We start from the raw sequence: 4,430 nt of genomic DNA, 5'->3' as shown, positions 1-4,430 counted from the left end.
CGACAGAGAACTCCTCCACCAATACCTTAGCGATGGTAGTGGCTTCCTGGTCAGGGATGGCGTAGGCTTCCGGCCACTTGGTGAAGTAATCCATTGTGACGCAGTTGTACCTATTTCCGTTCGTCGTCAGAGGCAAGGGTCCTGCTATATCCACTGCCACCCGTTCCATGGGGGCTCCAACCTGGTATAGTTGCAATGGGGCACGGTGGCGCTTCTTGGGGCCCTTCTTTGCACAGCACACCTCACACGCGTGACACCATTCTTCCACGTCCTTCCTCATGCCAACCCAGTAGAACCTTTGGCGCAGGCGACTCAGTGTCTTCTTTACCCCAAGGTGTCCGCTGGTGATGCTATCGTGCATTTCTTTCAAGACGCCTTCCCGGGACTTCATAGGTAGCACCGTGGACCAGTAGTGGTCAAGACCATCATGAGAGACCCAGCGTCGCTGAAACACCCCGTTGTCCATCCGAAGAGTGTCCCACTGAGTCCAGTAATTCTTGGTGTGCTCTTTCTTGTTGTTCTTTGAGTTCTTGGAGTGTTCTTTCTTGTTGTTGCTGTGCTCTTTCTTGTTTCTCCCCCTGTAGTCTCAAGGCTTCCAAAAGTTCAGTCAACATGTCGTCCCTCTGGGCAGCTTGGGAACGAGTCTCCATGGCGAAAAAACAAATGGCTACACTCCTGACACCAGTGTTAAGCCGGACGTGTTACTTGGGTTCCGTGTCGCCGTCAGGAGACTCCGTGGGAGGGAGATATGTAAACACTTTGCACAGCCTCTGTAGTTTAATATTCTTCCTTAGTAGTACACTTCACTCTGACTCTTCACTTACCACTAGCTTACTATGACTGGGACTGCCTCTCTCTCGCCCTCTTCTCCTATATATATCCAGAACAGTACAGTCTAGAATGTTACAGTATATTTTAGATCATACAAGAACATGTAGCAAAAATATGTGCGAGTTGGCAACACTTCCCGCCTGGCGCCTGGCCGCGCCCCGCGGGGCGCGGACGGCTCGACTTGCTCCCCGCCCCCTTGCTCGTTTCTCCGGGAGCCTTCTAGAGGCCTATGGTCGCCGGGGGAAGCTTCCAGCACAACAATATATATCCCCTATGAGCTCTGTAGGAATGGTGGTGAGACACAGAAGGATGGCAAGGCAGCGGGACCAGATGATATATCCCTTATATAGACCTCAGTAGGAATGGTGGTGAGAGTGTTATTGACAGAATGTTTGACCAGGTGTGGGAGGGAGAGCTATTACTTCGTCTATTATCGTTCACGAACTAGTTTATGGCAAGCTTTCAAATTCGTTTCAAACCTTATGTTGAGGCACATCCTATAGAGGGCGCCGACCAAGTGGAATAAATGTAAGGTGACTTTGATACACATATAAGGGTGGACAGAATTAAGAGTAGACAGGAGCTTAGGGTCGTATTTTAAAACATTTCGTCGCCCAAGTTCACATATTTGACAAGGCTTTCGTAGGACCTGTAGGCCTTTCCAGGGGTACTTTTATGACCCTGGTGGTAGTTTGAGCCTTCTTCTGTGCCATGAACCTTAAAAAACACTCATGAAAATCCAATTGATCCCCTCTTTAACCTTTAGAAATAGTTGATGTGAGAAGCGATGGTGTCTTGAAATACAGCCCTTAAGAATTACAGACCAATCTCCCTTGTAAACACAGTAGGGAAAGTTTTTTGTGCTGTGCTGAATGAAAGGTTGTGTAAATGGATTGAGAGGAGGAGTGTAGCCTAGGTGAGGAACAGAATGGTTTACGAGTGGACAGGAGAGCTGAAGATAATAGGTTTGTTGTGAATGAACTGATTGAAAGGAAAAAGAGAGCAGGGGAAAAGTTGTACCTAGGTTGTCTAGACATAGAGAAAGCTTATGACAGTGTTAATAGGAGTATGTTGTGTAGAGTGCTGGAGCAGATTGGATTGAGTGATAAGATTGTGAACATAATTAGGAATATGTATGCAGGCACAAGAGCAAAATACAGGCTAGCGAACCTCGAGACAGACTGGGTGAGGAGCGAGAGAGGAGTGAGGCAGGGTTGCAATCTGTCCCCAACATTATTTAGCCTGTATGCAGAGGAGCTGGCAGTCAGGACGAGAAGAATGAATGCAGGCGTGAGAGTTGGAGAGGACAAGTTGTGTGTGTTGTTGTATGCGGACGATGTGATCTTGAGTGACTCTGCGGAAGACTTACAAAGAATTTTAGATGTGGTTTACATAGATTTACATAGAAAATCAGACCACACAGACCCCATACGGTCCAGACTAGGTGGTGATTCTAAAAAAACTAAGTGATTCTGTAGGTATATTCTATAGGTAGGGGACTATGGAAGATCATTTACACAAACTTCACCGTGGCCAATCAACACTGTACCTTTCACCCAACAGTCTCCGCTGCAGTTCTCATAAGGGTGTTGTAGTTTTTACTGTCTGGTAACTGCCAGCCAGGGTGGTTGTGTGAATGTATTGGGCTCAGCATTAAAAAGACCAAGGTAGTAAAACGAATCTTTACCGATTTGGTGGCGAGAAGAGCAAGATTATGACAGTCACTAGGGCAGAGGATGACAGACAAAATCAACGCTCACATTTTTTTTTTTAAATGGCGCCATGTTCACGACAACCATGAATCTGCAGACCGATTGGCCGACAGTCACAGACGGTCTTGACGACAGTCTTGCAGATTGTCTGTCAATTGGTTGGCCGACCAGCTGGCCGACAGTTGCCAAGGAGTTTTCCGACGGCCTTCCCGACGATCTTCGCGACTGTACGTCTTTGGCGGCAGCCTTGTCGACTGTCGCCGAATTCTACCCAAAATCTTAAAAGGATGTTTTGGCCGTAGACATCTTCACGGGTCCTGGGACATACAGGCTGTGATGGGCCGAGACTCCGCTGTGTCCACTTCCAGGGTTGCCACCCGTTCCTTAAAATACGGAATCGCTCTGCATTCGAGAGTGAAAAGTAGCGTTCCGTTTTGAACCAATGCGGAACGCCATTTGTTCCGTATTATATTATCTGAATGGTCAAGCAGATAAAATTCAGTCTCTTAAAATTGTAGTGAGCGCATTTTTCGGTTAATCACAAAACCAGTCCGTAAAATTTGTCAAGGTTCGTCCTAAAATACGTGTAAAACTACGCGCCGTAACGTCCCTCCCCTTAATTCTTGCCTCCACCAGCAGCCGCTGCTGGTGGTGCGGCTCACTCATGGCATGCTCGAGAAATTTTGGGGTTGGCAGCCGTTCCTTTAAATATGGATCCATTCCGTAGTGGAGAGTGAGATGCTGCATTCCACATTTTTCTGACCTCAGGGTGGCAACCCTTATTGCGTCGTTCAGCACAAGAGAGATCGAGGCAGCAGCAGGAGCGCGTGCGTGCTGTGCGGCTCCCAAGTTTGTGCCAGCGAAACGTAGCCACGCCAAGAAGTTGTTATTATGCTTGTGACTGCAAAATGAAAATATAAATTTCTTGATGGCGGCAGTGTTAGCCAATATTTCTGAGCCGAAAGTCATCACGAACGTCCTTCATTAGGCGAAGACTGTCGTCACGACAGTCCCTCATCATTCTCAAGTAGTCGGCACCGACGACTGTGTCGAAGGAAACGGCAAAAAAATGAACAATGGCCCCGACAGTCGTCACGACTGTCCCAAGACAAGTCAAGACTATTGGCGACAGTCTTGACGACTGTCCGTGACCTCCCTCGGACCTCAACCGAAAATGACGGTTGGTCCAGACACTTGCCGACTCTTGTCGTGAAAGTTTAGCATGGAATACTTTTTCGCGCTAAGCCCCCACGACCCCACACTCCCCTCATGACGTCCGCTCAGCATTCGGCGACCGTTGCTGGACCTCTTTCAAGACATGCCCGACCCTTCCACATCAACACGACCCTTCCACATCAACGCCTCGTGTACATCAACACCTCGTGTGCCCTGATTCGTGGGTAGTCGTGGCCCAGAGTCGGCACAGTGTGAACGGGGTCCACAGTGACGCCATGCACGCGCCACCGAGCACAAGACCTCAGAGAGTTAAGTCTAGATAATACAAAAGCTAAAGTTAAGCAGCGGGACGAAAAGTGCTGACGAGAAGAGACGGAAGCAGAGACAACCAGGTACACTATATACAACACTTAAAATCACTATTACAGGAGAAAAAAAGGATTGAAAACAGTGAAAGTTCATGCATTACGTTACAAGCGCGTACTGACACACTGAAGCTGAGCTGGAGAAAGACTCAAGGGTGAAGGGGGTACAGTGACAATAGGGAAAGGCACCAGCACCAGCTCAGCCAAGGCAAGACGGACATCACAGAAGAACCATTGGTACTTGCAAAGCATGGCCGGTAGAAAGTGAACCCAAGAAAGACACGATTAGAAGAACATGGAAAAAATGATTCACGTTAGAGGGAAAAGAAATATGACTTTTATGATA

Source organism: Eriocheir sinensis, unplaced genomic scaffold (assembly GCF_024679095.1).
Source record: "Eriocheir sinensis breed Jianghai 21 unplaced genomic scaffold, ASM2467909v1 Scaffold1227, whole genome shotgun sequence".
In the NCBI taxonomy this organism is placed as follows: domain Eukaryota; kingdom Metazoa; phylum Arthropoda; class Malacostraca; order Decapoda; family Varunidae; genus Eriocheir; species Eriocheir sinensis.
Note: the sequence above shows the minus strand (reverse complement) of the source record.